The sequence below is a fragment of the Dunckerocampus dactyliophorus genome, chromosome 13 (assembly GCF_027744805.1).
Source record: "Dunckerocampus dactyliophorus isolate RoL2022-P2 chromosome 13, RoL_Ddac_1.1, whole genome shotgun sequence".
In the NCBI taxonomy this organism is placed as follows: Eukaryota; Metazoa; Chordata; class Actinopteri; order Syngnathiformes; family Syngnathidae; genus Dunckerocampus; species Dunckerocampus dactyliophorus.
The window spans coordinates 3833546-3852616 of NC_072831.1; the positions used below are offsets into that span (position 1 = coordinate 3833546).

A 19071-nucleotide genomic window follows, 5' to 3' on the forward strand; every position below is an offset into this window, starting at 1 on the left:
CATTTAAAAAGCCTTGCTGAACGTGTCTCTGGTTAATGAGTGACACAGATTTCGTTCTGAAAATCCAGCGAACGTTCGGGGAGCTTACGATCCAAACACTACAATGGCACAAGTTGATGACGCCAAGGTGATATTTGAAAGCCCAACAGTGGCTCGGTTGTTTCCATGTTTGACGAAAATCCCATTTTTTCTGGAACTGGTCTTGTGTGCTACAATGCTCAGGACAAAGGCCTTGTCAATTTGGACAATAGCTGGGCTCAGACTATTGACAATGTGTTCCAAATCAGGACCAAAGAGGCAGGCTTTGCATGTAGGTGAAGCAGCCTATCATTCACCGCCTGAACAGGGACTTGAACCCTGGACCCTCAGATTAAAAGTCTGATGCTCTACCAGCTGAGCTATCCAGGCCGCTCTTTGACATTAAAAAGTCACGTGACTGAAATTTTCTGGCATACAAGTGGCTGGATTTCTGGCTTCGCCATGGACATGCTCCCGAAATTGCCACCTATAAGACAGGCTTAGGTTGGACACTGCCCACACGGACTAGCCAAACACCTTCTGGGTAAAAGATTTTATGGTCAGATAAGACAAAGGTTGAGCCAGTCACTGACACATTCGACTTTTGATCTGAGTGTCCAGGATTCAAGCCCCTGTTCAGGTGACCAGTGATAGGCTCTGAAGTTCATTTGCCAAAGCCTCCTTTTTGCCCCCAAAACACAGGGGCACCAGGAACGGGACTGGTGCCCCTTCTTACATTTGACAGGCTGAGCCCTGACCTGGAAAAGCCGAAAACCCGTTCCACAGCTGAAATAGCTGGGAGAGCGTCAGACTGAAGATCTAAAGGTCCCAGATTTCAGTACAGTGCTGTGTCCTTCTTGACTCGACAGAGGAACTGAAAAGACTTGTGTCGCCCCACACACAACCGAAGTGTCTACCTCACATGCATATATTGCCAGCTGATGTATGACATCAGCTGTCACGGACCTTACCGTCATTCTGGGAACTCATCCTGATCTTGGGAAACCACTGATATGGTATTTATAGATATGTATTTCAACTCAAATCCTCAAATAAAAAAAACCCTAATCACACACACTTAACGTAAAAGGAGGTGACCGTCCAAGACGCAGAAGTCGGTCCCACCAAGACTTGAACTTGGATTACTGGATTCAGAGTCCAGAGTGCTAACCATTACACCATGGAACCGGCGATAGCAAGTGTCTGACATTGTCTGATCCCCAAGTACACAGTGTCAGACTACGATAAAGTTGACAGCATTCCATCATTTGATCGTTTTTTAGGGAAATTACGTTAAAAGGTTATAATCAAGTCAAAAGTCAGCCTATACAGACGGAGGGCTTGTCCAGGAGTTGAACCTGGGACCTCTCGCACCCGAAGCGAGAATCATACCACTAGACCAACAAGCCCTTGGTAGCTTGAGAGAGCGGCTGTTTGTTGCTGAGCATTTCGGCCGAAACGACAGGATTCCCTTGGTACCAAAATTGACATGATGCGATTGCATTGGTAAATTGCGTCGTCGTGGTTTTGACGTTTGTTATTGTTTTTAAGGGCAAAGAGTAACTTAGGTGCAAATTCTGCAGCTTTGCGGGCGCTGTGGCTGAGTCGGTCAAAGTGCCTGTCTCGTAAACAGGAGATTCTGGGTTCAAAGCCCAGCAGTGCCTTTAGGCTGTTTCCATGGCTCCTTCACGGCTACTTTTGAAACATTTCAAACCATGTTTTTCTATGAGAATCCTTGTTGCGTTGAAGAAAATCCCATCATTTCTGAAGGCAATAATACCCTGATCAATTTGGACACGACCGACCTACCGACTTCCGGCTTAGTCGAGGCAGAATATGTGAGCTCGCCTTGGACTGAGAAGATGTGGATGGAGAAAGAAGCTCCTGTCCTGAAATTGCCACCTCTAAGCTCCACTTACATTTGAAGTGCCCACTTGGACAAGCCAAATGTCTTCTGGACAAAAGTTCCACAGTCAGACGAGCAGTCCCTGTTCAGGTGACCAGTGATAGGCTCTGAGATTCATCTGCGAAGACCTCCTTTTAGCCGGCAAAAGACAAGGGCAACCCGCCCAGCCTGGTTACATTTGAAGAACTGAGGCCTGACTGGAAAAGCGGAAATGCTGTGTTGCAGCTGAAATAGCTCAGTTGGGAGAGCGTTAGACTGAAGATCTAAAGGTCCCTGGTTCAATCCCGGGTTTCAGCACAGTTGAAATGTTGTTCTTGCCTTGCCAGATCATTTAAAAAGCCTTGCTGAACGTGTCTCTGGTTAATGAGTGACACAGATTTCGTTCTGAAAATCCAGCGAACGTTCGGGGAGCTTACGATCCAAACACTACAATGGCACAAGTTGATGACGCCAAGGTGATATTTGAAAGCCCAACAGTGGCTCGGTTGTTTCCATGTTTGACGAAAATCCCATTTTTTCTGGAACTGGTCTTGTGTGCTACAATGCTCAGGACAAAGGCCTTGTCAATTTGGACAATAGCTGGGCTCAGACTATTGACAATGTGTTCCAAATCAGGACCAAAGAGGCAGGCTTTGCATGTAGGTGAAGCAGCCTATCATTCACCGCCTGAACAGGGACTTGAACCCTGGACCCTCAGATTAAAAGTCTGATGCTCTACCAGCTGAGCTATCCAGGCCGCTCTTTGACATTAAAAAGTCACGTGACTGAAATTTTCTGGCATACAAGTGGCTGGATTTCTGGCTTCGCCATGGACATGCTCCCAAAATTGCCACCTATAAGACAGGCTTAGGTTGGACACTGCCCACACGGACTAGCCAAACACCTTCTGGGTAAAAGATTTTATGGTCAGATAAGACAAAGGTTGAGCCAGTCACTGACACATTCGACTTTTGATCTGAGTGTCCAGGATTCAAGCCCCTGTTCAGGTGACCAGTGATAGGCTCTGAAGTTCATTTGCCAAAGCCTCCTTTTTGCCCCCAAAACACAGGGGCACCAGGAACGGGACTGGTGCCCCTTCTTACATTTGACAGGCTGAGCCCTGACCTGGAAAAGCCGAAAACCCGTTCCACAGCTGAAATAGCTGGGAGAGCGTCAGACTGAAGATCTAAAGGTCCCAGATTTCAGTACAGTGCTGTGTCCTTCTTGACTCGACAGAGGAACTGAAAAGACTTGTGTCGCCCCACACACAACCGAAGTGTCTACCTCACATGCATATATTGCCAGCTGATGTATGACATCAGCTGTCACGGACCTTACCGTCATTCTGGGAACTCATCCTGATCTTGGGAAACCACTGATATGGTATTTATAGATATGTATTTCAACTCAAATCCTCAAATAAAAAAAACCCTAATCACACACACTTAACGTAAAAGGAGGTGACCGTCCAAGACGCAGAAGTCGGTCCCACCAAGACTTGAACTTGGATCACTGGATTCAGAGTCCAGAGTGCTAACCATTACACCATGGAACCGGCGATAGCAAGTGTCTGACATTGTCTGATCCCCAAGTACACAGTGTCAGACTACGATAAAGTTGACAGCATTCCATTATTTGATCGTTTTTTAGGGAAATTACGTTAAAAGGTTATAATCAAGTCAAAAGTCAGCCTATACAGACGGAGGGCTTGTCCAGGAGTTGAACCTGGGACCTCTCGCACCCGAAGCGAGAATCATACCACTAGACCAACAAGCCCTTGGTAGCTTGAGAGAGCGGCTGTTTGTTGCTGAGCATTTCGGCCGAAACGACAGGATTCCCTTGGTACCAAAATTGACATGATGCGATTGCATTGGTAAATTGCGTCGTCGTGGTTTTGACGTTTGTTATTGTTTTTAAGGGCAAAGAGTAACTTAGGTGCAAATTCTGCAGCTTTGCGGGCGCTGTGGCTGAGTCGGTCAAAGTGCCTGTCTCGTAAACAGGAGATTCTGGGTTCAAAGCCCAGCAGTGCCTTTAGGCTGTTTCCATGGCTCCTTCACGGCTACTTTTGAAACATTTCAAACCATGTTTTTCTATGAGAATCCTTGTTGCGTTGAAGAAAATCCCATCATTTCTGAAGGCAATAATACCCTGATCAATTTGGACACGACCGACCTACCGACTTCCGGCTTAGTCGAGGCAGAATATGTGAGCTCGCCTTGGACTGAGAAGATGTGGATGGAGAAAGAAGCTCCTGTCCTGAAATTGCCACCTCTAAGCTCCACTTACATTTGAAGTGCCCACTTGGACAAGCCAAATGTCTTCTGGACAAAAGTTCCACAGTCAGACGAGCAGTCCCTGTTCAGGTGACCAGTGATAGGCTCTGAGATTCATCTGCGAAGACCTCCTTTTAGCCGGCAAAAGACAAGGGCAACCCGCCCAGCCTGGTTACATTTGAAGAACTGAGGCCTGACTGGAAAAGCGGAAATGCTGTGTTGCAGCTGAAATAGCTCAGTTGGGAGAGCGTTAGACTGAAGATCTAAAGGTCCCTGGTTCAATCCCGGGTTTCAGCAGAGTTGAAATGTTGTTCTTGCCTTGCCAGATCATTTAAAAAGCCTTGCTGAACGTGTCTCTGGTTAATGAGTGACACAGATTTCGTTCTGAAAATCCAGCGAACGTTCGGGGAGCTTACGATCCAAACACTACAATGGCACAAGTTGATGACGCCAAGGTGATATTTGAAAGCCCAACAGTGGCTCGGTTGTTTCCATGTTTGACGAAAATCCCATTTTTTCTGGAACTGGTCTTGTGTGCTACAATGCTCAGGACAAAGGCCTTGTCAATTTGGACAATAGCTGGGCTCAGACTATTGACAATGTGTTCCAAATCAGGACCAAAGAGGCAGGCTTTGCATGTAGGTGAAGCAGCCTATCATTCACCGCCTGAACAGGGACTTGAACCCTGGACCCTCAGATTAAAAGTCTGATGCTCTACCAGCTGAGCTATCCAGGCCGCTCTTTGACATTAAAAAGTCACGTGACTGAAATTTTCTGGCATACAAGTGGCTGGATTTCTGGCTTCGCCATGGACATGCTCCCAAAATTGCCACCTATAAGACAGGCTTAGGTTGGACACTGCCCACACGGACTAGCCAAACACCTTCTGGGTAAAAGATTTTATGGTCAGATAAGACAAAGGTTGAGCCAGTCACTGACACATTCGACTTTTGATCTGAGTGTCCAGGATTCAAGCCCCTGTTCAGGTGACCAGTGATAGGCTCTGAAGTTCATTTGCCAAAGCCTCCTTTTTGCCCCCAAAACACAGGGGCACCAGGAACGGGACTGGTGCCCCTTCTTACATTTGACAGGCTGAGCCCTGACCTGGAAAAGCCGAAAACCCGTTCCACAGCTGAAATAGCTGGGAGAGCGTCAGACTGAAGATCTAAAGGTCCCAGATTTCAGTACAGTGCTGTGTCCTTCTTGACTCGACAGAGGAACTGAAAAGACTTGTGTCGCCCCACACACAACCGAAGTGTCTACCTCACATGCATATATTGCCAGCTGATGTATGACATCAGCTGTCACGGACCTTACCGTCATTCTGGGAACTCATCCTGATCTTGGGAAACCACTGATATGGTATTTATAGATATGTATTTCAACTCAAATCCTCAAATAAAAAAAACCCTAATCACACACACTTAACGTAAAAGGAGGTGACCGTCCAAGACGCAGAAGTCGGTCCCACCAAGACTTGAACTTGGATCACTGGATTCAGAGTCCAGAGTGCTAACCATTACACCATGGAACCGGCGATAGCAAGTGTCTGACATTGTCTGATCCCCAAGTACACAGTGTCAGACTACGATAAAGTTGACAGCATTCCATTATTTGATCGTTTTTTAGGGAAATTACGTTAAAAGGTTATAATCAAGTCAAAAGTCAGCCTATACAGACGGAGGGCTTGTCCAGGAGTTGAACCTGGGACCTCTCGCACCCGAAGCGAGAATCATACCACTAGACCAACAAGCCCTTGGTAGCTTGAGAGAGCGGCTGTTTGTTGCTGAGCATTTCGGCCGAAACGACAGGATTCCCTTGGTACCAAAATTGACATGATGCGATTGCATTGGTAAATTGCGTCGTCGTGGTTTTGACGTTTGTTATTGTTTTTAAGGGCAAAGAGTAACTTAGGTGCAAATTCTGCAGCTTTGCGGGCGCTGTGGCTGAGTCGGTCAAAGTGCCTGTCTCGTAAACAGGAGATTCTGGGTTCAAAGCCCAGCAGTGCCTTTAGGCTGTTTCCATGGCTCCTTCACGGCTACTTTTGAAACATTTCAAACCATGTTTTTCTATGAGAATCCTTGTTGCGTTGAAGAAAATCCCATCATTTCTGAAGGCAATAATACCCTGATCAATTTGGACACGACCGACCTACCGACTTCCGGCTTAGTCGAGGCAGAATATGTGAGCTCGCCTTGGACTGAGAAGATGTGGATGGAGAAAGAAGCTCCTGTCCTGAAATTGCCACCTCTAAGCTCCACTTACATTTGAAGTGCCCACTTGGACAAGCCAAATGTCTTCTGGACAAAAGTTCCACAGTCAGACGAGCAGTCCCTGTTCAGGTGACCAGTGATAGGCTCTGAGATTCATCTGCGAAGACCTCCTTTTAGCCGGCAAAAGACAAGGGCAACCCGCCCAGCCTGGTTACATTTGAAGAACTGAGGCCTGACTGGAAAAGCGGAAATGCTGTGTTGCAGCTGAAATAGCTCAGTTGGGAGAGCGTTAGACTGAAGATCTAAAGGTCCCTGGTTCAATCCCGGGTTTCAGCACAGTTGAAATGTTGTTCTTGCCTTGCCAGATCATTTCAAAAGCCTTGCTGAACGTGTCTCTGGTTAATGAGTGACACAGATTTCGTTCTGAAAATCCAGCGAACGTTCGGGGAGCTTACGATCCAAACACTACAATGGCACAAGTTGATGACGCCAAGGTGATATTTGAAAGCCCAACAGTGGCTCGGTTGTTTCCATGTTTGACGAAAATCCCATTTTTTCTGGAACTGGTCTTGTGTGCTACAATGCTCAGGACAAAGGCCTTGTCAATTTGGACAATAGCTGGGCTCAGACTATTGACAATGTGTTCCAAATCAGGACCAAAGAGGCAGGCTTTGCATGTAGGTGAAGCAGCCTATCATTCACCGCCTGAACAGGGACTTGAACCCTGGACCCTCAGATTAAAAGTCTGATGCTCTACCAGCTGAGCTATCCAGGCCGCTCTTTGACATTAAAAAGTCACGTGACTGAAATTTTCTGGCATACAAGTGGCTGGATTTCTGGCTTCGCCATGGACATGCTCCCAAAATTGCCACCTATAAGACAGGCTTAGGTTGGACACTGCCCACACGGACTAGCCAAACACCTTCTGGGTAAAAGATTTTATGGTCAGATAAGACAAAGGTTGAGCCAGTCACTGACACATTCGACTTTTGATCTGAGTGTCCAGGATTCAAGCCCCTGTTCAGGTGACCAGTGATAGGCTCTGAAGTTCATTTGCCAAAGCCTCCTTTTTGCCCCCAAAACACAGGGGCACCAGGAACGGGACTGGTGCCCCTTCTTACATTTGACAGGCTGAGCCCTGACCTGGAAAAGCCGAAAACCCGTTCCACAGCTGAAATAGCTGGGAGAGCGTCAGACTGAAGATCTAAAGGTCCCAGATTTCAGTACAGTGCTGTGTCCTTCTTGACTCGACAGAGGAACTGAAAAGACTTGTGTCGCCCCACACACAACCGAAGTGTCTACCTCACATGCATATATTGCCAGCTGATGTATGACATCAGCTGTCACGGACCTTACCGTCATTCTGGGAACTCATCCTGATCTTGGGAAACCACTGATATGGTATTTATAGATATGTATTTCAACTCAAATCCTCAAATAAAAAAAACCCTAATCACACACACTTAACGTAAAAGGAGGTGACCGTCCAAGACGCAGAAGTCGGTCCCACCAAGACTTGAACTTGGATCACTGGATTCAGAGTCCAGAGTGCTAACCATTACACCATGGAACCGGCGATAGCAAGTGTCTGACATTGTCTGATCCCCAAGTACACAGTGTCAGACTACGATAAAGTTGACAGCATTCCATTATTTGATCGTTTTTTAGGGAAATTACGTTAAAAGGTTATAATCAAGTCAAAAGTCAGCCTATACAGACGGAGGGCTTGTCCAGGAGTTGAACCTGGGACCTCTCGCACCCGAAGCGAGAATCATACCACTAGACCAACAAGCCCTTGGTAGCTTGAGAGAGCGGCTGTTTGTTGCTGAGCATTTCGGCCGAAACGACAGGATTCCCTTGGTACCAAAATTGACATGATGCGATTGCATTGGTAAATTGCGTCGTCGTGGTTTTGACGTTTGTTATTGTTTTTAAGGGCAAAGAGTAACTTAGGTGCAAATTCTGCAGCTTTGCGGGCGCTGTGGCTGAGTCGGTCAAAGTGCCTGTCTCGTAAACAGGAGATTCTGGGTTCAAAGCCCAGCAGTGCCTTTAGGCTGTTTCCATGGCTCCTTCACGGCTACTTTTGAAACATTTCAAACCATGTTTTTCTATGAGAATCCTTGTTGCGTTGAAGAAAATCCCATCATTTCTGAAGGCAATAATACCCTGATCAATTTGGACACGACCGACCTACCGACTTCCGGCTTAGTCGAGGCAGAATATGTGAGCTCGCCTTGGACTGAGAAGATGTGGATGGAGAAAGAAGCTCCTGTCCTGAAATTGCCACCTCTAAGCTCCACTTACATTTGAAGTGCCCACTTGGACAAGCCAAATGTCTTCTGGACAAAAGTTCCACAGTCAGACGAGCAGTCCCTGTTCAGGTGACCAGTGATAGGCTCTGAGATTCATCTGCGAAGACCTCCTTTTAGCCGGCAAAAGACAAGGGCAACCCGCCCAGCCTGGTTACATTTGAAGAACTGAGGCCTGACTGGAAAAGCGGAAATGCTGTGTTGCAGCTGAAATAGCTCAGTTGGGAGAGCGTTAGACTGAAGATCTAAAGGTCCCTGGTTCAATCCCGGGTTTCAGCAGAGTTGAAATGTTGTTCTTGCCTTGCCAGATCATTTAAAAAGCCTTGCTGAACGTGTCTCTGGTTAATGAGTGACACAGATTTCGTTCTGAAAATCCAGCGAACGTTCGGGGAGCTTACGATCCAAACACTACAATGGCACAAGTTGATGACGCCAAGGTGATATTTGAAAGCCCAACAGTGGCTCGGTTGTTTCCATGTTTGACGAAAATCCCATTTTTTCTGGAACTGGTCTTGTGTGCTACAATGCTCAGGACAAAGGCCTTGTCAATTTGGACAATAGCTGGGCTCAGACTATTGACAATGTGTTCCAAATCAGGACCAAAGAGGCAGGCTTTGCATGTAGGTGAAGCAGCCTATCATTCACCGCCTGAACAGGGACTTGAACCCTGGACCCTCAGATTAAAAGTCTGATGCTCTACCAGCTGAGCTATCCAGGCCGCTCTTTGACATTAAAAAGTCACGTGACTGAAATTTTCTGGCATACAAGTGGCTGGATTTCTGGCTTCGCCATGGACATGCTCCCAAAATTGCCACCTATAAGACAGGCTTAGGTTGGACACTGCCCACACGGACTAGCCAAACACCTTCTGGGTAAAAGATTTTATGGTCAGATAAGACAAAGGTTGAGCCAGTCACTGACACATTCGACTTTTGATCTGAGTGTCCAGGATTCAAGCCCCTGTTCAGGTGACCAGTGATAGGCTCTGAAGTTCATTTGCCAAAGCCTCCTTTTTGCCCCCAAAACACAGGGGCACCAGGAACGGGACTGGTGCCCCTTCTTACATTTGACAGGCTGAGCCCTGACCTGGAAAAGCCGAAAACCCGTTCCACAGCTGAAATAGCTGGGAGAGCGTCAGACTGAAGATCTAAAGGTCCCAGATTTCAGTACAGTGCTGTGTCCTTCTTGACTCGACAGAGGAACTGAAAAGACTTGTGTCGCCCCACACACAACCGAAGTGTCTACCTCACATGCATATATTGCCAGCTGATGTATGACATCAGCTGTCACGGACCTTACCGTCATTCTGGGAACTCATCCTGATCTTGGGAAACCACTGATATGGTATTTATAGATATGTATTTCAACTCAAATCCTCAAATAAAAAAAACCCTAATCACACACACTTAACGTAAAAGGAGGTGACCGTCCAAGACGCAGAAGTCGGTCCCACCAAGACTTGAACTTGGATCACTGGATTCAGAGTCCAGAGTGCTAACCATTACACCATGGAACCGGCGATAGCAAGTGTCTGACATTGTCTGATCCCCAAGTACACAGTGTCAGACTACGATAAAGTTGACAGCATTCCATTATTTGATCGTTTTTTAGGGAAATTACGTTAAAAGGTTATAATCAAGTCAAAAGTCAGCCTATACAGACGGAGGGCTTGTCCAGGAGTTGAACCTGGGACCTCTCGCACCCGAAGCGAGAATCATACCACTAGACCAACAAGCCCTTGGTAGCTTGAGAGAGCGGCTGTTTGTTGCTGAGCATTTCGGCCGAAACGACAGGATTCCCTTGGTACCAAAATTGACATGATGCGATTGCATTGGTAAATTGCGTCGTCGTGGTTTTGACGTTTGTTATTGTTTTTAAGGGCAAAGAGTAACTTAGGTGCAAATTCTGCAGCTTTGCGGGCGCTGTGGCTGAGTCGGTCAAAGTGCCTGTCTCGTAAACAGGAGATTCTGGGTTCAAAGCCCAGCAGTGCCTTTAGGCTGTTTCCATGGCTCCTTCACGGCTACTTTTGAAACATTTCAAACCATGTTTTTCTATGAGAATCCTTGTTGCGTTGAAGAAAATCCCATCATTTCTGAAGGCAATAATACCCTGATCAATTTGGACACGACCGACCTACCGACTTCCGGCTTAGTCGAGGCAGAATATGTGAGCTCGCCTTGGACTGAGAAGATGTGGATGGAGAAAGAAGCTCCTGTCCTGAAATTGCCACCTCTAAGCTCCACTTACATTTGAAGTGCCCACTTGGACAAGCCAAATGTCTTCTGGACAAAAGTTCCACAGTCAGACGAGCAGTCCCTGTTCAGGTGACCAGTGATAGGCTCTGAGATTCATCTGCGAAGACCTCCTTTTAGCCGGCAAAAGACAAGGGCAACCCGCCCAGCCTGGTTACATTTGAAGAACTGAGGCCTGACTGGAAAAGCGGAAATGCTGTGTTGCAGCTGAAATAGCTCAGTTGGGAGAGCGTTAGACTGAAGATCTAAAGGTCCCTGGTTCAATCCCGGGTTTCAGCACAGTTGAAATGTTGTTCTTGCCTTGCCAGATCATTTAAAAAGCCTTGCTGAACGTGTCTCTGGTTAATGAGTGACACAGATTTCGTTCTGAAAATCCAGCGAACGTTCGGGGAGCTTACGATCCAAACACTACAATGGCACAAGTTGATGACGCCAAGGTGATATTTGAAAGCCCAACAGTGGCTCGGTTGTTTCCATGTTTGACGAAAATCCCATTTTTTCTGGAACTGGTCTTGTGTGCTACAATGCTCAGGACAAAGGCCTTGTCAATTTGGACAATAGCTGGGCTCAGACTATTGACAATGTGTTCCAAATCAGGACCAAAGAGGCAGGCTTTGCATGTAGGTGAAGCAGCCTATCATTCACCGCCTGAACAGGGACTTGAACCCTGGACCCTCAGATTAAAAGTCTGATGCTCTACCAGCTGAGCTATCCAGGCCGCTCTTTGACATTAAAAAGTCACGTGACTGAAATTTTCTGGCATACAAGTGGCTGGATTTCTGGCTTCGCCATGGACATGCTCCCGAAATTGCCACCTATAAGACAGGCTTAGGTTGGACACTGCCCACACGGACTAGCCAAACACCTTCTGGGTAAAAGATTTTATGGTCAGATAAGACAAAGGTTGAGCCAGTCACTGACACATTCGACTTTTGATCTGAGTGTCCAGGATTCAAGCCCCTGTTCAGGTGACCAGTGATAGGCTCTGAAGTTCATTTGCCAAAGCCTCCTTTTTGCCCCCAAAACACAGGGGCACCAGGAACGGGACTGGTGCCCCTTCTTACATTTGACAGGCTGAGCCCTGACCTGGAAAAGCCGAAAACCCGTTCCACAGCTGAAATAGCTGGGAGAGCGTCAGACTGAAGATCTAAAGGTCCCAGATTTCAGTACAGTGCTGTGTCCTTCTTGACTCGACAGAGGAACTGAAAAGACTTGTGTCGCCCCACACACAACCGAAGTGTCTACCTCACATGCATATATTGCCAGCTGATGTATGACATCAGCTGTCACGGACCTTACCGTCATTCTGGGAACTCATCCTGATCTTGGGAAACCACTGATATGGTATTTATAGATATGTATTTCAACTCAAATCCTCAAATAAAAAAAACCCTAATCACACACACTTAACGTAAAAGGAGGTGACCGTCCAAGACGCAGAAGTCGGTCCCACCAAGACTTGAACTTGGATTACTGGATTCAGAGTCCAGAGTGCTAACCATTACACCATGGAACCGGCGATAGCAAGTGTCTGACATTGTCTGATCCCCAAGTACACAGTGTCAGACTACGATAAAGTTGACAGCATTCCATCATTTGATCGTTTTTTAGGGAAATTACGTTAAAAGGTTATAATCAAGTCAAAAGTCAGCCTATACAGACGGAGGGCTTGTCCAGGAGTTGAACCTGGGACCTCTCGCACCCGAAGCGAGAATCATACCACTAGACCAACAAGCCCTTGGTAGCTTGAGAGAGCGGCTGTTTGTTGCTGAGCATTTCGGCCGAAACGACAGGATTCCCTTGGTACCAAAATTGACATGATGCGATTGCATTGGTAAATTGCGTCGTCGTGGTTTTGACGTTTGTTATTGTTTTTAAGGGCAAAGAGTAACTTAGGTGCAAATTCTGCAGCTTTGCGGGCGCTGTGGCTGAGTCGGTCAAAGTGCCTGTCTCGTAAACAGGAGATTCTGGGTTCAAAGCCCAGCAGTGCCTTTAGGCTGTTTCCATGGCTCCTTCACGGCTACTTTTGAAACATTTCAAACCATGTTTTTCTATGAGAATCCTTGTTGCGTTGAAGAAAATCCCATCATTTCTGAAGGCAATAATACCCTGATCAATTTGGACACGACCGACCTACCGACTTCCGGCTTAGTCGAGGCAGAATATGTGAGCTCGCCTTGGACTGAGAAGATGTGGATGGAGAAAGAAGCTCCTGTCCTGAAATTGCCACCTCTAAGCTCCACTTACATTTGAAGTGCCCACTTGGACAAGCCAAATGTCTTCTGGACAAAAGTTCCACAGTCAGACGAGCAGTCCCTGTTCAGGTGACCAGTGATAGGCTCTGAGATTCATCTGCGAAGACCTCCTTTTAGCCGGCAAAAGACAAGGGCAACCCGCCCAGCCTGGTTACATTTGAAGAACTGAGGCCTGACTGGAAAAGCGGAAATGCTGTGTTGCAGCTGAAATAGCTCAGTTGGGAGAGCGTTAGACTGAAGATCTAAAGGTCCCTGGTTCAATCCCGGGTTTCAGCAGAGTTGAAATGTTGTTCTTGCCTTGCCAGATCATTTAAAAAGCCTTGCTGAACGTGTCTCTGGTTAATGAGTGACACAGATTTCGTTCTGAAAATCCAGCGAACGTTCGGGGAGCTTACGATCCAAACACTACAATGGCACAAGTTGATGACGCCAAGGTGATATTTGAAAGCCCAACAGTGGCTCGGTTGTTTCCATGTTTGACGAAAATCCCATTTTTTCTGGAACTGGTCTTGTGTGCTACAATGCTCAGGACAAAGGCCTTGTCAATTTGGACAATAGCTGGGCTCAGACTATTGACAATGTGTTCCAAATCAGGACCAAAGAGGCAGGCTTTGCATGTAGGTGAAGCAGCCTATCATTCACCGCCTGAACAGGGACTTGAACCCTGGACCCTCAGATTAAAAGTCTGATGCTCTACCAGCTGAGCTATCCAGGCCGCTCTTTGACATTAAAAAGTCACGTGACTGAAATTTTCTGGCATACAAGTGGCTGGATTTCTGGCTTCGCCATGGACATGCTCCCAAAATTGCCACCTATAAGACAGGCTTAGGTTGGACACTGCCCACACGGACTAGCCAAACACCTTCTGGGTAAAAGATTTTATGGTCAGATAAGACAAAGGTTGAGCCAGTCACTGACACATTCGACTTTTGATCTGAGTGTCCAGGATTCAAGCCCCTGTTCAGGTGACCAGTGATAGGCTCTGAAGTTCATTTGCCAAAGCCTCCTTTTTGCCCCCAAAACACAGGGGCACCAGGAACGGGACTGGTGCCCCTTCTTACATTTGACAGGCTGAGCCCTGACCTGGAAAAGCCGAAAACCCGTTCCACAGCTGAAATAGCTGGGAGAGCGTCAGACTGAAGATCTAAAGGTCCCAGATTTCAGTACAGTGCTGTGTCCTTCTTGACTCGACAGAGGAACTGAAAAGACTTGTGTCGCCCCACACACAACCGAAGTGTCTACCTCACATGCATATATTGCCAGCTGATGTATGACATCAGCTGTCACGGACCTTACCGTCATTCTGGGAACTCATCCTGATCTTGGGAAACCACTGATATGGTATTTATAGATATGTATTTCAACTCAAATCCTCAAATAAAAAAAACCCTAATCACACACACTTAACGTAAAAGGAGGTGACCGTCCAAGACGCAGAAGTCGGTCCCACCAAGACTTGAACTTGGATCACTGGATTCAGAGTCCAGAGTGCTAACCATTACACCATGGAACCGGCGATAGCAAGTGTCTGACATTGTCTGATCCCCAAGTACACAGTGTCAGACTACGATAAAGTTGACAGCATTCCATTATTTGATCGTTTTTTAGGGAAATTACGTTAAAAGGTTATAATCAAGTCAAAAGTCAGCCTATACAGACGGAGGGCTTGTCCAGGAGTTGAACCTGGGACCTCTCGCACCCGAAGCGAGAATCATACCACTAGACCAACAAGCCCTTGGTAGCTTGAGAGAGCGGCTGTTTGTTGCTGAGCATTTCGGCCGAAACGACAGGATTCCCTTGGTACCAAAATTGACATGATGCGATTGCATTGGTAAATTGCGTCGTCGTGGTTTTGACGTTTGTTATTGTTTTTAAGGGCAAAGAGTAACTTAGGTGCAAATTCTGCAGCTTTGCGGGCGCTGTGGCTGAGTCGGTCAAAGTGCCTGTCTCGTAAACAGGAGATTCTGGGTTCAAAGCCCAGCAGTGCCTTTAGGCTGTTTCCATGGCTCCTTCACGGCTACTTTTGAAACATTTCAAACCATGTTTTTCTATGAGAATCCTTGTTGCGTTGAAGAAAATCCCATCATTTCTGAAGGCAATAATACCCTGATCAATTTGGACACGACCGACCTACCGACTTCCGGCTTAGTCGAGGCAGAATATGTGAGCTCGCCTTGGACTGAGAAGATGTGGATGGAGAAAGAAGCTCCTGTCCTGAAATTGCCACCTCTAAGCTCCACTTACATTTGAAGTGCCCACTTGGACAAGCCAAATGTCTTCTGGACAAAAGTTCCACAGTCAGACGAGCAGTCCCTGTTCAGGTGACCAGTGATAGGCTCTGAGATTCATCTGCGAAGACCTCCTTTTAGCCGGCAAAAGACAAGGGCAACCCGCCCAGCCTGGTTACATTTGAAGAACTGAGGCCTGACTGGAAAAGCGGAAATGCTGTGTTGCAGCTGAAATAGCTCAGTTGGGAGAGCGTTAGACTGAAGATCTAAAGGTCCCTGGTTCAATCCCGGGTTTCAGCACAGTTGAAATGTTGTTCTTGCCTTGCCAGATCATTTAAAAAGCCTTGCTGAACGTGTCTCTGGTTAATGAGTGACACAGATTTCGTTCTGAAAATCCAGCGAACGTTCGGGGAGCTTACGATCCAAACACTACAATGGCACAAGTTGATGACGCCAAGGTGATATTTGAAAGCCCAACAGTGGCTCGGTTGTTTCCATGTTTGACGAAAATCCCATTTTTTCTGGAACTGGTCTTGTGTGCTACAATGCTCAGGACAAAGGCCTTGTCAATTTGGACAATAGCTGGGCTCAGACTATTGACAATGTGTTCCAAATCAGGACCAAAGAGGCAGGCTTTGCATGTAGGTGAAGCAGCCTATCATTCACCGCCTGAACAGGGACTTGAACCCTGGACCCTCAGATTAAAAGTCTGATGCTCTACCAGCTGAGCTATCCAGGCCGCTCTTTGACATTAAAAAGTCACGTGACTGAAATTTTCTGGCATACAAGTGGCTGGATTTCTGGCTTCGCCATGGACATGCTCCCGAAATTGCCACCTATAAGACAGGCTTAGGTTGGACACTGCCCACACGGACTAGCCAAACACCTTCTGGGTAAAAGATTTTATGGTCAGATAAGACAAAGGTTGAGCCAGTCACTGACACATTCGACTTTTGATCTGAGTGTCCAGGATTCAAGCCCCTGTTCAGGTGACCAGTGATAGGCTCTGAAGTTCATTTGCCAAAGCCTCCTTTTTGCCCCCAAAACACAGGGGCACCAGGAACGGGACTGGTGCCCCTTCTTACATTTGACAGGCTGAGCCCTGACCTGGAAAAGCCGAAAACCCGTTCCACAGCTGAAATAGCTGGGAGAGCGTCAGACTGAAGATCTAAAGGTCCCAGATTTCAGTACAGTGCTGTGTCCTTCTTGACTCGACAGAGGAACTGAAAAGACTTGTGTCGCCCCACACACAACCGAAGTGTCTACCTCACATGCATATATTGCCAGCTGATGTATGACATCAGCTGTCACGGACCTTACCGTCATTCTGGGAACTCATCCTGATCTTGGGAAACCACTGATATGGTATTTATAGATATGTATTTCAACTCAAATCCTCAAATAAAAAAAACCCTAATCACACACACTTAACGTAAAAGGAGGTGACCGTCCAAGACGCAGAAGTCGGTCCCACCAAGACTTGAACTTGGATTACTGGATTCAGAGTCCAGAGTGCTAACCATTACACCATGGAACCGGCGATAGCAAGTGTCTGACATTGTCTGATCCCCAAGTACACAGTGTCAGACTACGATAAAGTTGACAGCATTCCATCATTTGATCGTTTTTTAGGGAAATTACGTTAAAAGGTTATAATCAAGTCAAAAGTCAGCCTATACAGACGGAGGGCTTGTCCAGGAGTTGAACCTGGGACCTCTCGCACCCGAAGCGAGAATCATACCACTAGACCAACAAGCCCTTGGTAGCTTGAGAGAGCGGCTGTTTGTTGCTGAGCATTTCGGCCGAAACGACAGGATTCCCTTGGTACCAAAATTGACATGATGCGATTGCATTGGTAAATTGCGTCGTCGTGGTTTTGACGTTTGTTATTGTTTTTAAGGGCAAAGAGTAACTTAGGTGCAAATTCTGCAGCTTTGCGGGCGCTGTGGCTGAGTCGGTCAAAGTGCCTGTCTCGTAAACAGGAGATTCTGGGTTCAAAGCCCAGCAGTGCCTTTAGGCTGTTTCCATGGCTCCTTCACGGCTACTTTTGAAACATTTCAAACCATGTTTTTCTATGAGAATCCTTGTTGCGTTGAAGAAAATCCCATCATTTCTGAAGGCAATAATACCCTGATCAATTTGGACACGACCGACCTACCGACTTCCGGCTTAGTCGAGGCAGAATATGTGAGCTCGCCTTGGACTGAGAAGATGTGGATGGAGAAAGAAGCTCCTGTCCTGAAATTGCCACCTCTAAGCTCCACTTACATTTGAAGTGCCCACTTGGACAAGCCAAATGTCTTCTGGACAAAAGTTCCACAGTCAGACGAGCAGTCCCTGTTCAGGTGACCAGTGATAGGCTCTGAGATTCATCTGCGAAGACCTCCTTTTAGCCGGCAAAAGACAAGGGCAACCCGCCCAGCCTGGTTACATTTGAAGAACTGAGGCCTGACTGGAAAAGCGGAAATGCTGTGTTGCAGCTGAAATAGCTCAGTTGGGAGAGCGTTAGACTGAAGATCTAAAGGTCCCTGGTTCAATCCCGGGTTTCAGCACAGTTGAAATGTTGTTCTTGCCTTGCCAGATCATTTAAAAAGCCTTGCTGAACGTGTCTCTGGTTAATGAGTGACACAGATTTCGTTCTGAAAATCCAGCGAACGTTCGGGGAGCTTACGATCCAAACACTACAATGGCACAAGTTGATGACGCCAAGGTGATATTTGAAAGCCCAACAGTGGCTCGGTTGTTTCCATGTTTGACGAAAATCCCATTTTTTCTGGAACTGGTCTTGTGTGCTACAATGCTCAGGACAAAGGCCTTGTCAATTTGGACAATAGCTGGGCTCAGACTATTGACAATGTGTTCCAAATCAGGACCAAAGAGGCAGGCTTTGCATGTAGGTGAAGCAGCCTATCATTCACCGCCTGAACAGGGACTTGAACCCTGGACCCTCAGATTAAAAGTCTGATGCTCTACCAGCTGAGCTATCCAGGCCGCTCTTTGACATTAAAAAGTCACGTGACTGAAATTTTCTGGCATACAAGTGGCTGGATTTCTGGCTTCGCCATGGACATGCTCCCAAAATTGCCACCTATAAGACAGGCTTAGGTTGGACACTGCCCACACGGACTAGCCAAACACCTTCTGGGTAAAAGATTTTATGGTCAGATAAGACAAAGGTTGAGCCAGTCACTGACACATTCGACTTTTGATCTGAGTGTCCAGGATTCAAGCCCCTGTTCAGGTGACCAGTGATAGGCTCTGAAGTTCATTTGCCAAAGCCTCCTTTTTGCCCCCAAAACACAGGGGCACCAGGAACGGGACTGGTGCCCCTTCTTACATTTGACAGGCTGAGCCCTGACCTGGAAAAGCCGAAAACCCGTTCCACAGCTGAAATAGCTGGGAGAGCGTCAGACTGAAGATCTAAAGGTCCCAGATTTCAGTACAGTGCTGTGTCCTTCTTGACTCGACAGAGGAACTGAAAAGACTTGTGTCGCCCCACACACAACCGAAGTGTCTACCTCACATGCATATATTGCCAGCTGATGTATGACATCAGCTGTCACGGACCTTACCGTCATTCTGGGAACTCATCCTGATCTTGGGAAACCACTGATATGGTATTTATAGATATGTATTTC

General features: G+C 46.9%; 30 non-coding genes across 30 annotated transcripts; 8 read left to right on the forward strand and 22 right to left on the reverse strand.

Annotated features, from left to right (window-relative positions):
• Nucleotides 1-335: 335 nt before the first annotated feature.
• On the reverse strand, nucleotides 336-408 carry trnak-uuu (transfer RNA lysine (anticodon UUU)). The gene has a single exon. It is a non-coding gene; the product is annotated as a tRNA-Lys (tRNA).
• Nucleotides 409-1355: 947 nt separating this feature from the next.
• Nucleotides 1356-1427, reverse strand: trnap-cgg (transfer RNA proline (anticodon CGG)). The gene has a single exon. It is a non-coding gene; the product is annotated as a tRNA-Pro (tRNA).
• Nucleotides 1428-2148: 721 nt separating this feature from the next.
• trnaf-gaa (transfer RNA phenylalanine (anticodon GAA)) lies at nucleotides 2149-2221 on the forward strand. Its single transcript has one exon. It is a non-coding gene; the product is annotated as a tRNA-Phe (tRNA).
• A 366-nt stretch (nucleotides 2222-2587) lies between these two features.
• Nucleotides 2588-2660, reverse strand: trnak-uuu (transfer RNA lysine (anticodon UUU)). Its single transcript has one exon. It is a non-coding gene; the product is annotated as a tRNA-Lys (tRNA).
• A 726-nt stretch (nucleotides 2661-3386) lies between these two features.
• trnaq-cug (transfer RNA glutamine (anticodon CUG)) lies at nucleotides 3387-3458 on the reverse strand. Its single transcript has one exon. It is a non-coding gene; the product is annotated as a tRNA-Gln (tRNA).
• A 149-nt stretch (nucleotides 3459-3607) lies between these two features.
• trnap-cgg (transfer RNA proline (anticodon CGG)) lies at nucleotides 3608-3679 on the reverse strand. The gene has a single exon. It is a non-coding gene; the product is annotated as a tRNA-Pro (tRNA).
• A 721-nt stretch (nucleotides 3680-4400) lies between these two features.
• trnaf-gaa (transfer RNA phenylalanine (anticodon GAA)) lies at nucleotides 4401-4473 on the forward strand. Its single transcript has one exon. It is a non-coding gene; the product is annotated as a tRNA-Phe (tRNA).
• A 366-nt stretch (nucleotides 4474-4839) lies between these two features.
• Nucleotides 4840-4912, reverse strand: trnak-uuu (transfer RNA lysine (anticodon UUU)). Its single transcript has one exon. It is a non-coding gene; the product is annotated as a tRNA-Lys (tRNA).
• A 726-nt stretch (nucleotides 4913-5638) lies between these two features.
• Nucleotides 5639-5710, reverse strand: trnaq-cug (transfer RNA glutamine (anticodon CUG)). The gene has a single exon. It is a non-coding gene; the product is annotated as a tRNA-Gln (tRNA).
• A 149-nt stretch (nucleotides 5711-5859) lies between these two features.
• On the reverse strand, nucleotides 5860-5931 carry trnap-cgg (transfer RNA proline (anticodon CGG)). Its single transcript has one exon. It is a non-coding gene; the product is annotated as a tRNA-Pro (tRNA).
• Nucleotides 5932-6652: 721 nt separating this feature from the next.
• On the forward strand, nucleotides 6653-6725 carry trnaf-gaa (transfer RNA phenylalanine (anticodon GAA)). The gene has a single exon. It is a non-coding gene; the product is annotated as a tRNA-Phe (tRNA).
• A 366-nt stretch (nucleotides 6726-7091) lies between these two features.
• trnak-uuu (transfer RNA lysine (anticodon UUU)) lies at nucleotides 7092-7164 on the reverse strand. The gene has a single exon. It is a non-coding gene; the product is annotated as a tRNA-Lys (tRNA).
• Nucleotides 7165-7890: 726 nt separating this feature from the next.
• trnaq-cug (transfer RNA glutamine (anticodon CUG)) lies at nucleotides 7891-7962 on the reverse strand. The gene has a single exon. It is a non-coding gene; the product is annotated as a tRNA-Gln (tRNA).
• Nucleotides 7963-8111: 149 nt separating this feature from the next.
• trnap-cgg (transfer RNA proline (anticodon CGG)) lies at nucleotides 8112-8183 on the reverse strand. Its single transcript has one exon. It is a non-coding gene; the product is annotated as a tRNA-Pro (tRNA).
• Nucleotides 8184-8904: 721 nt separating this feature from the next.
• On the forward strand, nucleotides 8905-8977 carry trnaf-gaa (transfer RNA phenylalanine (anticodon GAA)). The gene has a single exon. It is a non-coding gene; the product is annotated as a tRNA-Phe (tRNA).
• A 366-nt stretch (nucleotides 8978-9343) lies between these two features.
• On the reverse strand, nucleotides 9344-9416 carry trnak-uuu (transfer RNA lysine (anticodon UUU)). Its single transcript has one exon. It is a non-coding gene; the product is annotated as a tRNA-Lys (tRNA).
• A 726-nt stretch (nucleotides 9417-10142) lies between these two features.
• Nucleotides 10143-10214, reverse strand: trnaq-cug (transfer RNA glutamine (anticodon CUG)). Its single transcript has one exon. It is a non-coding gene; the product is annotated as a tRNA-Gln (tRNA).
• Nucleotides 10215-10363: 149 nt separating this feature from the next.
• Nucleotides 10364-10435, reverse strand: trnap-cgg (transfer RNA proline (anticodon CGG)). Its single transcript has one exon. It is a non-coding gene; the product is annotated as a tRNA-Pro (tRNA).
• Nucleotides 10436-11156: 721 nt separating this feature from the next.
• On the forward strand, nucleotides 11157-11229 carry trnaf-gaa (transfer RNA phenylalanine (anticodon GAA)). The gene has a single exon. It is a non-coding gene; the product is annotated as a tRNA-Phe (tRNA).
• A 366-nt stretch (nucleotides 11230-11595) lies between these two features.
• On the reverse strand, nucleotides 11596-11668 carry trnak-uuu (transfer RNA lysine (anticodon UUU)). The gene has a single exon. It is a non-coding gene; the product is annotated as a tRNA-Lys (tRNA).
• A 947-nt stretch (nucleotides 11669-12615) lies between these two features.
• Nucleotides 12616-12687, reverse strand: trnap-cgg (transfer RNA proline (anticodon CGG)). Its single transcript has one exon. It is a non-coding gene; the product is annotated as a tRNA-Pro (tRNA).
• A 721-nt stretch (nucleotides 12688-13408) lies between these two features.
• Nucleotides 13409-13481, forward strand: trnaf-gaa (transfer RNA phenylalanine (anticodon GAA)). Its single transcript has one exon. It is a non-coding gene; the product is annotated as a tRNA-Phe (tRNA).
• A 366-nt stretch (nucleotides 13482-13847) lies between these two features.
• On the reverse strand, nucleotides 13848-13920 carry trnak-uuu (transfer RNA lysine (anticodon UUU)). Its single transcript has one exon. It is a non-coding gene; the product is annotated as a tRNA-Lys (tRNA).
• Nucleotides 13921-14646: 726 nt separating this feature from the next.
• On the reverse strand, nucleotides 14647-14718 carry trnaq-cug (transfer RNA glutamine (anticodon CUG)). The gene has a single exon. It is a non-coding gene; the product is annotated as a tRNA-Gln (tRNA).
• A 149-nt stretch (nucleotides 14719-14867) lies between these two features.
• Nucleotides 14868-14939, reverse strand: trnap-cgg (transfer RNA proline (anticodon CGG)). The gene has a single exon. It is a non-coding gene; the product is annotated as a tRNA-Pro (tRNA).
• Nucleotides 14940-15660: 721 nt separating this feature from the next.
• trnaf-gaa (transfer RNA phenylalanine (anticodon GAA)) lies at nucleotides 15661-15733 on the forward strand. Its single transcript has one exon. It is a non-coding gene; the product is annotated as a tRNA-Phe (tRNA).
• A 366-nt stretch (nucleotides 15734-16099) lies between these two features.
• trnak-uuu (transfer RNA lysine (anticodon UUU)) lies at nucleotides 16100-16172 on the reverse strand. Its single transcript has one exon. It is a non-coding gene; the product is annotated as a tRNA-Lys (tRNA).
• Nucleotides 16173-17119: 947 nt separating this feature from the next.
• trnap-cgg (transfer RNA proline (anticodon CGG)) lies at nucleotides 17120-17191 on the reverse strand. Its single transcript has one exon. It is a non-coding gene; the product is annotated as a tRNA-Pro (tRNA).
• Nucleotides 17192-17912: 721 nt separating this feature from the next.
• trnaf-gaa (transfer RNA phenylalanine (anticodon GAA)) lies at nucleotides 17913-17985 on the forward strand. The gene has a single exon. It is a non-coding gene; the product is annotated as a tRNA-Phe (tRNA).
• Nucleotides 17986-18351: 366 nt separating this feature from the next.
• Nucleotides 18352-18424, reverse strand: trnak-uuu (transfer RNA lysine (anticodon UUU)). Its single transcript has one exon. It is a non-coding gene; the product is annotated as a tRNA-Lys (tRNA).
• Between the last annotated feature and the right edge of the window lie 647 nt (nucleotides 18425-19071).